This window comes from Cydia pomonella, chromosome 6, assembly GCF_033807575.1.
Source record: "Cydia pomonella isolate Wapato2018A chromosome 6, ilCydPomo1, whole genome shotgun sequence".
Classification (NCBI taxonomy): Eukaryota; Metazoa; Arthropoda; class Insecta; order Lepidoptera; family Tortricidae; genus Cydia; species Cydia pomonella.
Genome location: NC_084708.1, coordinates 4,640,715 through 4,654,616, shown reverse-complemented (window position 1 = coordinate 4,654,616; position 13,902 = coordinate 4,640,715). Strand labels below are relative to the sequence as shown.

Here is a 13,902-nt window from a genome sequence, read left to right as displayed (position 1 = left end):
TGGAACGCCCCCGCCTCGGATCGTCGCACGCGCGCGACAAATGACGCTCATATTTCTGCACGATTTTAATTTAAATTTCACGTGCTCTTATCGAGCGGGTTTGGAATACGCTTAGAAAATGTAGGTTCAACTTGGGAAGGTATAATAAATTATATGTAGTAGTTGTGGTTAGGAATTGTAATTCTGCAAATTGACAATGGATTCTAGCTGACTTCGTGTATTGGGTAGCGGAGCGTTATACCGTCTCTAATTTAATTAAAATTTGTTTTAATATTACTCTGAATATTTTCGTAGTATTAGTTGTCTGTGGAAAGAAAAAAATACAGTCAGCGATAAGAGCTTGTACCAAAAATGTTTTTTTTTGCCAATAACTTATTAATATCTCTGATACTAAAATGACAGTTCTATTGACCAATGTTGTACTAAAACCTAATATTGATTGGAGAAATAGGGGTAATCGAATATTAAAACGGTTTTACTAGTTACTTATCTCGAGACCACTACAGCACGCAGGCTCCTTGGAATATAAACGGTCAGAACGAAACATTAGCTTTGTACGCAGTCGCATGTAATATTAACGGAAAGTCGTTGATCAGACCCTTTCCTAGTGCTGGGATGAGATACAGATACTGACGAGCGTACGACTTTCATTGGGTAGAAGAACGAAACTTATCGAAGGCACACGAAGAAACCCGAAGTCGCACGAAGCCCAAAGTTTAGCAATTACTACAACCAGGTCAGGGGATTATTTTATATGCAACAATTTCCAAAACCCAATATACATAGTTGATTAGTACTAAATAATAGATATTGGTGTTTACACAATTATCGTTAATTTTTACATATATGAAGTCAAAACACTTTTACGTATACGCGACCGATATTTATGAACATGTATGTCTTATCTCCAGATGAAACCGAAGTCCGCTGGTCTAATCCTGGCCTTGGTCCAACGAACTAGCATAACTATAACCCAAAAACTAGCTACCCCATGTGCGAGCGACTTAACTGTACTGCGCCCAGCTTGACAATGCCTAATATTTATCTAAAAGTCTTTAAAACAAATTTAAGAAAAGGGTGCAATTATTATTATATACCTTATGCAATGATCGTCCCGTATACACACGCGCTCTTACAAAATTCCTACATTTTATTCGGCATTTCCAAATTAAATTTGTTTTTTGTCACATCCCTATAAGCCCTTCAAGGTCCGGCGCGAGATCAAAAGGCCCCGTAATGGCGACGGCGTCCCTTTTCGACATTCAGCAGGCCCTTCCGACCTCGCCAGAGGAAAAACGCCTTATGTGTCATTGAACGTTGTGTTTTTGTACCATTTCAGCGTGGCAAGACAGAATGCTCGTTCTGAAACTATTATTTTATTTAAATTTCGCCATATTGCGCGCCGGTTGTATGGAGCGGATTTTATTGCGAAATTGTTATGGGGGTTTGTTTTACCTATGTTTGGATATTAGGCTTTTACAGACCTTTTGGGGTTTTTAGATAGTATTTGTGACGTTCTTCGGAACAAGGTACATGTAACATTGTTGCTTATTGATAAGGTATATATTTTTATGGGAAAAGCGCCTAACATCGCTCGTCTAACCATTATATTAAGTATCGGCCCGATTCGAAGAATGAAATACGATAAAGATAAGTTCTCATTTAGATATCGTTTGTATGTTGTAAAATTGACACAAGCAGCTCGATTCGGGCAACCAATGTCACTTTAACGTTAGAAATATCGTAGATAGATCTTATTGGGAATCACAGCGGAATCGAAATAGACTTCAATTTTGACATGATGTCGGTTAGCTATCGATCTTTTCTTTCCAAAATCTTAAACGTGTCTTAATTATTCTTTGAATCGGGCCGTATATTTTTGTATTAAGTAGTTATATGAATCGTTGAAATATTAAACTTAGGCCCTCAGGACACGGCGCGTAAGCGTAATCGTTTTATAAGTAAAATCTCATTAGTTGAAACCATGTAGTAACTGGCGTCAGGTGTCTACGGCGGATGTATCGACGATCTTACTTTCTTGTCAGATGATTTTTTTAAATTGTTTGATTATATCAGAAGTTTTGTTTTTACTCGTTTATTACGCTGTGGTAATGACGACAGAAATCTCATACTCATAAAAGAAATTCTACGCGCGTATTACGATACTATTAAGCGTCTGTGACATTGTCCGCGTAAAGTAGCTAAAAAACTTTCAACCCAAGAGCTTTACCATTATTTGAAGAATGTTTCTAATTTCAAGGTCCTACCATCAATGATAGTTACCTATAGACACGCTCTGCGCGTCGGTATCTCTATTAACATTTAATATAAGTATGTACATATTTATATTAGTACTGTGTTACCATCGGGTTCTATGAAAGAAAGTAAAAACGAAAGAAAAACTTACAAATAATACACGGATAACCTAGAATCTGAAATCCAGTGTAGTGTAGTGTAATCCAGTCTATCAACGTTTATATAAATCGTGCGATGCGATGAAAGAAATTTACACATATAAAAGAACTTAAACTTTACCTATAGAAAACCTAGGATCTAAAATTCAGCGTATATTCTCATCACGTGCAAAATAATTCATCCGAAGCGAGCATAAATTATGTTCGCGCTCGTGTTCTTCCGTAATTAAACTAATATATCCGCTGGCATGGCCTGCCGGTGTTATTCACGTGGCCGAAGATTTCTTGAATGAGAGCGGCTTGAAATATTAATGAGATTTGTTTAAAACCGACGTCATTTTAGAGTAGTAGCATTTTAACTTGCAATAATTTTAGTTTTTACACATAAAAATATATATATATTACATAGATGTAAAGCCTTTCGGAAGTCATCGTGAAAAAAATTGGGTAGGTAGGGCGGAGGCTACGATACGAAATACGAAGATTTTTGTCAAAGTGAAACGTAATAAGATACTCGGAAAATATGAGAACGTTTTTTCCCAAAAAGGTTTTAATCTATCAAAAAAAAATTATTAGAGTCCCGAAAACAGCAGGTATTTTACGCGAAACATGAATCTCGCGATAAAGGTTTTTTACCTCATAGTAAAAATTAATAGAATCAGGCGTTACTTTGCAGAAATCCATTCTAATTAAAACAAAAAAAAATATTACTTTACTAATCAGGGAAAAGATAACGTGGCACTGATTGACTAGCACGTTATCTTGTCGCGGTTTAGCAAAGTAATATTTTTTTGTTCTAATTCCTCATATCAAGCTCTAAGCAATTTAAAACTTAGGTTTCCAATTAATAACAAGCAATGTTATTTCACACATCCAGCGATCAATAGGTGCCCCCTTGCCTACATCCCGCTTTCTTGCCTCGATCTTGCCTAGTCTAGTGATGATGCTGCTGGAATATTCGCCCGTTTTTGGGAATGTCTCATATAAGGGACTTTTATGAGTATATTTCCCGGATTAATTATTGCTCTAGAGGAATAATCCCAAATTAACATATTTAAACATTATGACATTTATTTAAAAAAAAATGACATTTATTAAACGTCCTTACTTTTCAAGATTTTTAAGAATGGTTTTATGTTTCAATTTTTACAAGCTTTTATTTACTTTCACCTGACCGTTGTCTGTTTGTAATCAAATCTTGCAAGTTAAATTTGATCCACTTCCCGGTTTCCGATTGAGCTGAAAACTTGCATACATATGTAAGTCGGGTGACAATGCAATATTATGGTACCATCGATCTGATCTGATGATGGAGACAAGAGGTGGACATAGGAACTCTGTGATAAAACAACGCAACCTAATTGTGTTTGGGGTTTTTAAAATTTGCTCGATGAGTATTAGTTGCCTGTGGAAAGAAAAGTACAGTCAGCGATAAAAGCTTGTACCAAAAATGAAATTTTTGCCAAAAACTTATGTTTTATAGCAATATGGTACTTGTTGATATAACCGAGAAATAGTTTACGTACTTACCAGTTTGCTTAATTTACTTGTCAGAGATACAAATCGTGATTTATTATATTGTTACAAGTTAATTCCTAATGTTCCTAATGTTGTGTAATGATTTCCGCTATCTAAACGTTGTCTGGAAGAGATCGCTTTTTAGCGATAAAACCGCCTGTTGTTTACCTCTACTTCTGATGCTGTTTTCTCTCTGTATTGTTTTTATTGAGGTGTGCAATAAAGAGTATTTGTATTTTGTTCCTAGTAATAATCCACGCTGCCACTTAATTGTAAACCTCATCGGTTAGCATATGTCGATAATTTCTATTCCCGACTATTTTAGCAATGTTCCCGGAAACATTGTAAATATTCCTGTAAACGACCCACCAGTAGTGCCTCCATCTTGCCTTTCCTGCAATTTAATTCTGAAACCTCACTGGTGCTCAGTTATCTATAATTTGTACTTGTAATTACTATTTCCTACTATTTCGGCAGTGTTCCCGGAAACATTGTAAATATTCCCGTAAACGGCCCACCACTAGTGCCTCCGTCTTACCTCTGCTGCCACTTAATTGTGAAACCTCACTGGTTCGCAGGTGTCTATAATTTGTACTTGTAATTACTTGGAGTACAACTTATGAGAAGAGGCGGGTTTCGAGAGTGTCGTGTTTCCAGTTTAATAAGTCTAGAATAATGTGTAATATTTGGTTTATTATGTCGAAGTAAAGGTACAAGCCGGAACCCGGCGACGTGAGGCGACTGCAAACGACACTTCGCCGCGTCCGGTTTCTATATATTTCTATAAAATACCATTCGAACACGAAGATAGCCACACGAAGCCAGCGACACTCGGAACCAACTAGATACGGCGCTGCAAAACTAACACACCGACATGACGCCGCGACACGAAATCTGCAGTTGTCGTCTGCGGTCGCTACTGCGGGTTCCAATATGTACCTTGAGATCGGATTTTATTTTATGTGGTGGGTGCAGAGTAGGTACTTCAACTTTTAGATGTCATAACTACTTGTATTTCAGAAGAATTGAAGAGCTGGTGTAGTACAAGTATGCATTACCAAAAACCCATCGACGATGAATAAAATACTTAGGGCAGGTTGCAGCAAACCTTCTCTCAACGTTCACAAAAAAAGTTCTCTATGGTAGATATAGTAGTGACAAGTATGTTTAATGTTTGAGTTGTTGGAATGACAACTTTTTGTTACTTAATTTAATTGACTTAACGCTGCCGCCGCTATTTAGGTATAATAGCCAGCCCACACTAGCGTCTTTTGAGCGTCGGTGTCTAGTCAGTGCTATGGAAAATGGCGTCGCTGCGCGGTTGCGCCAACGTTGCGTCGAGCAGTAGCCATAGAGTTGACTAGATGCCGACGCTCGGGAGACGCTAATGTGGGGTGACCCATAGATAATGAGTTCGTTGATTCCACCTAGGGTTCAGAACCGGGAAATCCCGGTCTCGAAAGTACCGGGAATTCCCGGTTCTTTTGTCAGTAAAATGGAACCGGGAAACCAAATTTGATTCCCGGTTCTTTCGGTACTTTCGGGAATTTTATTTTTATTAAGCGATTCACACTACTATTTACTTATTTACTCTTACTTTAATTTTCCACACTTTCTACTATTCAAACATTCAAAACTAACGTGAATAATTCAGCGTTAAAATAAATAACGCGCGAAATTAATGGTGCGCTCGATATTACCAATAACTACCTACACTCGCTCGCTGTTGCTAGGACGGAAAGAGATATTATTTTTAAATATTTTTTGGTAAAAAAGTTTAATTTTGTTTTCTTTGAAAAAATTTCAAGATATTTATAAATATTTAAGGAATCTCAGGTGACTGGCTAATTTTTACCATTTTATTGACAGTTAACACTTACTTAAGAACCTAACAAAAACACCGTGATTGATTATAGTCTGATTTATATATAATAACTTACTACTAGGTATGAGAATAGAAAATAGTTTAATTTTGTTGCTTTTGAAAAATGTTTAAGATAATTCTAAATGTTTAAGGAATTTAAAATGACTACCTAATTTTGACCATTTTATTGACAGTTAATACTTAAGATCCTAAGAATAACACTGTGATTGACAATAGTCTGATTTATATATAATTACTTACTACTAGGTATGAGAATAGAAAATAGTTTAATTTTGTTTTCTTTAAAAATGTTTAAGATAATTCTAAATGTTAAGGAATCTAAGATGACTGCCTTATTTTTACCCTTTAATTGACAGTAAATACTTACTTTAGTACCTAACAATAACATAACACTATGATTAATTATAGTCTGATTTATATAACTCAAACAGAGTCTCAAACAGAGACGCTTGCGGTGGCTGGGGCATGTGCACCGGATGGAATCCTCTAGAATACCTCGACGTGTCTTGCTTGGTGCAGTTGCGTATGCTAAAAGGAACGTTGGAAGACCGATGCTGCGCTTTAAAGACTGTGTTAAGCGAGACATGTCAGCATTTGAAATCGACCACCATGCCTGGGAAACTTTAGCTGAAGACCGTGATGGATGGCGCAAGCGTGTTGTGGAGGGGAGAAAGCTATGCGACCAAGCCTGGTTTACTACGTTAGATAGCAGAAGGTGTCGCAGAAAGCAAATCGGGACTGGAACCTCAGGTGGCATGAGCTTTTTCTGCCAAAAATGTGGGAGGTCGTGCCGCTCACGCATCGGCCTCCACAGTCACCAAACCCGTTGTCTAAACAGCAATGCTTAAATCGTCTGCAATAGACGCAAAGGCCTGTGATGATGATTTATATATAATTACCTACTACTAGGTATGAGAACAGAAAATAGAAGAAAAAATTTCGAATTAAAGTTACTTGAATACAGAATTTTAGTTTACTTTTGAAGCATAACCCTTGTTTTCTATGACAAAAACTAGCAAGAACCGAAAATACCGAAAAAACCGGGAAATCCCGGTTCCGTAATACAAAAGTACCGAAATTCCCGGTTCTCAAAAAGAATACCGGTTCCGAAAACACTAATTCCACCTGATGCTAACCAACTTCGAATATACACCGAGCTTAATTCTATTACGAACCTTCAATAAACAACCACACAATTCCAAAATTGAATTCCGCCTACTAATAATGGCATTACAAACGTCAAATTAACCGTGTGTCTCATTCAGGTGGCTAACACGGTTTAGTTCCGTTAATGAGTTACGATTGCGTCGCGTGTAAATTAGGAGGTAATTCACACATGGAAGATTCAGAGGGCTTAACGCGAAAAACGAAAACATTTTTTATCTGCCTCTCTATCACTCTTTCATAGGGCTTGTGCACAAATCACGTGAGGTTTTTCGGCTTCTTTTTAAGCCCCTAAGAATCTTTAAGAATCTTGGCTACTCCCATAACCTTACGTGTATTTTTTATTTATTCGACCTAATCTTAAGATAAACAGTGTATATTTTAGTAAATCTTGTTTATGTTTCTATTTGCGTTATGAACGTGATGTATATTTATTATACGCGCTCCAAAATTTCGTAACATAGACTCGGTATTTTGAAAAGCGAAGTGAAGATTTATGATTAACGAAACCGAGAGAAAGTATTCTACTCACGAGGTAGATATTTTTTCTTAGTTTCGCTCAATTTAGAAAAATACACGTGAGGTCCCGTGAACCAAATGAATGTTTACACCTTCTAAGGTGACAACAAAATTAAAATTATTCTTTGTTTGTTCTTTAATTAATACCATGCTGGTAGCGAAAAAGCATACAATCTTGCTCGACGATAAGCAGCTACCATGATCCTTTGGATTCTTATAACTGCAGGGTTGGCACATGCACGTTGCCTACTATTTAGCACCTATATACTCCTGTCTTTAAACCCCGTACTGTGTTTACCTTTTCGCTTTGATATTTTTCCTCCTCCTCCTTGCATCGTATTCCTCAACATTGAGGGTCGTGGCCTCCCTTTTGTACCACATTCTCTCTTACGATCTTTGTCCATCTGTTTCTGTGTCTGGCGGTGTGGAGAGCCATGTGAAATGAGGAGTCAAGAGCGGTGCGGATCTGGTCAGATCAACGTATGGACTGCGTCCGCGTCCAGGCCTTTTCCCATCCACTTTGCCGGTCACAATGAGCTTCTCGAGGTTGCCACCGTCTTTGATATTTTTATGCAGTGTTGAATTGGTATCGAATAGAACAGGGGTCTCCAAACTTTTTTACTTGAAGGCCATATTGCACCTCAGAAACTTTCGCGCGGGCCACCATCGGTTTTTGCGCCGCGGAGGGGGTCTAGTTGCTGTTAGGAACAGTTTCACTTTCAATGCTGAACCCCTGGAGTCTGGGATCCGTGGAACGTGAGCTGTCGCATAGGGTGTCCGCGGACCGGATTTGGCCCGCGGGCCGGGGTTTGGAGACCCCTGGAGTAGAGTAAACCTAGACTAGATTTGTATTACATCCTGTTAGGCAGAATAAGGCCCCTGAACACGATAATTGGTTCTATTGAAGGAGAAAATTCAATTTTAGCGTGACGGTGTCAGCCTTGATTTTGCACTACTGTAGTGTTATAATCAATTAGTGTGATTCAGGGATAAAGCACGCACATGAAAACTGTTAATTAATTATGTTAATGAGTTTTACTAGGAATAATTATAATTATCATTGTATCATGTTATAATTATAATTATCACATGATACAAAGGATTATTATGCTTCATATTTCTTTAATATTTAATGTAATAACATTTCACCATTTTATATTTAAAGGTTTACCAAGTTTGTCTGTCTGATAGCAAGTTAAGGTTTTCAAGTAGAAGCTAGCTTACGGACCATCTGAGTGCATTGGCTTATACGTATGTCCTCATTTAAAGGTACTTCCAAATACTGTCCAATTAACGACACACTTGTTTTGATTGTGGAAGTTTTGGGGAGAAGCAAATATTCCTATGATAACATTCCTTTCTTGTCCAATAACATAGCCTGAAAATACTTTAAAAAAGACATACTTACTTGGCTGGCGATGACGCAAAATGAGTCTTGGCCTTATGTAGTGCGATGGCCAAGTCTCAATATATTTATATAAAACATTAAAGATTTTTAATATTGATATGCGTCACTATAAGATGCTGTTAATTATTACGTAACAACTTAATGCTTCGAGTACGGAGATTCCAGACACAATTGATTTTCAATTGTTATGGACCACGATCGTGGTCTTAGAGACTGGACGTATTAAGACAGAAAGTCGCTTAAGTAGAGACTGAATAAATTAATAACCGACTTGGTATTACATGGATCTCACAACTTTTTACCGCAGAACAACTGAGTTGCGAGACTTGGTTTTTTTGACAAGTATTGTTTTTGATGGGATCTCATTTCTTTTTGTATTTTGTAGACAGTTCTACGTTTTTCCTTATAAATACTTAGGTACTTAAAGTATCAATATTTAATTTAAATTATTTATCCGAACAACGTCCAAATTGTAAGCAAATAATATCAGTAAACCAATGAGAGTAGCCTTTAGTCGTCAAACTAATATAGCAATCGAAATTATCAATGAAAATCGCAAACTTATAGGTAAGAATTCTGGGCACATCCGAACAGCATTGGGTCGCTCGCGCGTATGAGCGCGGCTGTTGCTCGCTCGGCGACATTCATCTTTCCGCGCGCCCCGCCACTGTCCCCGCCCCGCGCCCTCGCGCTAGCACCGCGCAGCGCGTAGTAACGGCCCGCGCTCACTCGCTAGCATCGCAGCGCGTGGTATATAATAATTAATTTACAACCTTACGCACTCGTAATAAGTACGAATACGCACGTAGGTACGTTTTTCGCATTAAATAATTTAATTTACACGTGTTTTCATGACGGGAATTTAATTTACACGTGTTTTCATGACGGGAATACCCATTTTTTGCTCGATTTGGCAGGGGCACTACCATGCGCCTATATTTATATGGGACTAGCTTAAACCCGCGGCTTCGCACGCAATAATAATAACTGCCGTAAAACACAAATAAAACATCGTTACGAATAAAGCCAATATTGAAAAATTTAACTGAAGACTTGGCTGGATGGGCTTAATTTTCTTTGCGGTCTTTTCTAGATTTTTTAGTTTTTCCTTGATTCATACACCAAACACTACTTATATTCCAAATTTGAAGCTTCTAGGTCTGCTAGAAGTGCCTTAGAATTTTGATGATCGATGAGTCAGTGAGTGACAAAATTAAGAAATTTGACCCGTTACAATTCTTAAAATACTGGTTCAAATTGAATGAAATTTGAAATATACCGTGTCTTTACAATGCCTGCATGGTTACTGAAAATTTCAGTCTTCTAGTTTTATCCACAACGAAGTTACAGGGGGTCGAAAATGGTCTGAATTGCTTCGAGAAAAGGATGGTACGGCCGTGCTTTTTTGCTCGACTTGGTGGGGGCACTGCCGTGCCCCCAGATTATAAAAAATCATAGTTTTGTTAGTATACTTCCATCGAATACGAAATACTTAATTAAAAAGAAAGAGGAATCACTGTTTTGCCTACCCATCACTGACCTAATATTTTGACAGTGGACAGTCAAGGCGTCCAGCTACCATCCTCAGGTTGTTGTTATACAATCTCGTAGATTTCATAGCACCAAACGTCGCGTAAGCGTAATCATTTTATAAAAGAAATCTCACTAGTTTAAATCATGTAGTGGCTGGCATCAGATGTCTTCGGCGGATGTATCTAACTACGATCTTACTTTCTCATCAGATGAAGATTTTTTATTATTGTTTGATTATGTCAGAAGTTTTGTTATTTACGCGTGTATTACGCTACGCCTGTCGTAATGACGACAGAAATCTCATACGCTACGCTACGACGACGCTTCGTGTGCGGACTTGTTTGAAATTGTACGTGCTTGTAGTGCTCTCGTTGTAGGCGCGTATTACGATACTCTTACGCGTCTACGCTTACGCGTCTACGCTTACGCGCCGTGTGCTGAGGGCCAGAGGCTACCCTCTTGCGTCTGAGGACATGAAAACCATCAAAACTCGACTCCCTACATGCTATGCTTGCACCACAATAATCGATAAAGACAACCATGACCCTCCCTCAGAACACTCAAAACTCATTCAAGAATTCGATTCAACCCATTTTTTCCGGCACTATAACAAAAGCAAACTGTCGTACAAATGTAACTCGAACGCCTGTGAAAGACGCCCTGGGTTCCTATTCGCCCTGTTTATTGCCATAAGAACCCACCCGACAAAGTGACCTGGAGGCTGATTGTATTTTAATAATTTGATTTTAATACAATCGTCAGTCATGTCATCAGGCATTTCACGGCACCAATAAGTGCGAGCGAAATGCCTTATAAGATGATCATAAGATGATGATGATGCCAGGCAAGGCAACATGCTTCCATTTTTATCGCTTGTCACTATGTCCGTCACTTTCACACTTACATACTTGTTAGACCGTAACAGGCAAGGTGACAGAATAAAAATGGAACCATGCTGCCATCGCAGATTGCGTTACAGATGTGCGAGTTGCGAATAGTTTCCAAAAAGTTGGAAAAAAAATACAGAATTAGAAGCAATTTATATTTTATGTTTCGAAAACTTTCAATCCCTATACACATATGTAGGAAGTTTACAAAAATTTTCCATGTGGAAAATTTCGCAATTTTGGAAAGTTCCTTCGGCACATCAGTAGATTGCATACGCCGCTAGTGCTGCTTGGTGCTCACGATGAAGGCCATATCAAAATAAGATGAAAACCCCTAGGCTAATTCGAACGTACATTTCGATATGTAAATCACATTATTTTGTTATCATTAGCACGGACATTTCGCTCGTAGTTGCTCTTACATATATTGGCGCGAGCGTGACGCACGGGCCGATGATATTATGCTGGCAAAAAGTTCGAAAAAGGCCTCCAAATCAAACTGTCGAAACAGAATCGGTTCCCTGAACTTCTTAAAAGCCTCCGACCCTTTCAGGCCATGTGGTCTGTCCTGAAACTATTATTTTATTCAAATCCAGCCTATTGTTGCGTCCTTTCAAAGGATTGAATACTTTTTGGCGTTCTTTGTGAATTGCTTATATTAGCTTATATTTCGATATTCCAATTGTGTTACTTTTGGACACTTTAACCTTGCTATAATGTACGTGCATTAATTAATAATACAATACAATACAAGAAGAACCTGAATCCAAATCCAATGCAAAGGACACCTTTTCTTAAGCATCCCGCTTAATACTATAACACGTGGTCGTCCACACAAAAAGAGAAAACGTTTTTCCACTTCTAAATATTTTCCATTCGCCATTTTTTTTAGTATGTTACTGACACAATGAAATACTAGGTTTATACGTTTTCCTTTTATCAAACTTTGCAAAACAAAAAAAAACTTTTATTTAAAAAAAGCGAAACCTATAAACCTAGAATATATTATGCTGAAGCGATCGACATCAAAATCACAATGATTTTTTAAGATTTATTTCGCGGAAAACGTTTTCTCCCGAAATGGAATTTCATAGAAAAATAGAAATATTCCGCGCCATATAGCAGACGCCCTTATTAGGGGTGAATTCTGAGACCAGTTTCAAAACATTTCGTGTCCAAAACATCACAAAACAAAGGGATAGGCCTCGAACAAGCCCACGTTGCCGCACAATACTCAAGCCGCAGCCATTTTGGTGGTTACACAGCTTTGGATCAGTGCGTAAAAATGTGTATGTGTGGGTTTTAAGGGATGTGGACTGGTCGATTTTAATCATGTTATATATCGATAAGCGATACACAGCGGTACGGAATAGTGATTAATTGAAGCTTCGATATCTTCACTAAAAATAAACATCATAGATATGCTGATGGATAATAAATATTTTATAATATAATAAAATAATTTAATTCTTGCGGAAAACATATTTTAGTAGTTATTTAAGTATTCATTATAATTAAAAATTCGAACCCATTGTTCCAACCTGTATCGTCACGATAAAATCGTGGCCTGATAACCACGATAAATAAAAGAATAAAAGCTTTTTTTGTTCATTTTAGGTGTACGAGTAGTTAATCCTTTCAAGTAAAATTTAAATTGTAAGAAATGTCGATAATTTATCGATATGACTTTATCGACATGGCTACAGCACCCTGGTTACACATTGTTAATCGTACATAAAAACCAAGTGGTGACGGTGACAGCTGGCTTTCGCATTATCTATTGAATCTCATATATATATCATCTATCTCTCGGTCTCGAGATTTACTTCTAACTAACAATAGTGTCAGTATACCGGCATAAAGCCGTTTTCTATTTCTAAAATGCAAATAGGAAAAAGGTTTGCAGATAGTGTCGGGGGACCGACCCGCGTCATATTGTCTTCGCACCTCTATCAAACCCGGTTGAGATTTCTGTGGCTTTGTAATTCAAATAGTAGTATGTTACTTAGTACTATGTGATTTTGTTCACATCATTATGTAGATACTTAGGCCTTGACCACACGAACTGAGTACAGTGGCTAGTGCCCTCGGCCGAGTACCGAGTACTGAGTACTCGGCCGAGTGCTACTCTCATTGTGTGATCATTGATTCATTACTGTGAAATGAACTGTCGCCCTCGGTATTTCCGGACCGTTTGAAACCTTCAAGAAAAGAACGTAGCGTAAGAGCGTGGAGAATAGAAGTAAGTTTTCAGTGTAATTGACATAAGAAGCAAGAGCCAGCGAGATGGACCTTTTTCACTCATAAGTATCGCGCGGCGCGCCCTGTCCTAATTAATACATGGATTTTCACCCCTTCTAACAACTTATTTAACAATATTTTGTTTTTAGGGGGCAAACTTGATGTTTAGCCTTTTGTGCTTAATATTGATACCCGAGCAAGCGAAAGATTCTAAAATTGAACCACGAGCGCAGCGAGTGCTTCGCAAAGTGGAATCTTGAATGTTGCGAGGGTTAAATTTTTTTTGCCACCGAATGAAGTGAAACACGATTTTTTTTACCACACCAACGCAAG

At 37.9% G+C, this 13,902-nt stretch overlaps 1 protein-coding gene and 1 long non-coding RNA gene across 3 annotated transcripts in view; one reads left to right on the top strand and one right to left on the bottom strand.

The window, feature by feature from the left end:
- The window catches only part of LOC133518778 (uncharacterized), a 275,753-nt gene extending 268,820 nt beyond the window's left edge, over positions 1-6,933 (bottom strand). The window contains exon 1 of the long non-coding RNA XR_009799527.1: positions 5,360-6,933. This is a non-coding gene — a long non-coding RNA (uncharacterized LOC133518778). The remainder of the gene's footprint in view (positions 1-5,359) is intronic.
- LOC133518774 (syndecan) overlaps positions 1-13,902 on the top strand; it is a 521,110-nt gene that overhangs the window by 427,965 nt on the left and 79,243 nt on the right. The window lies entirely within an intron of this gene.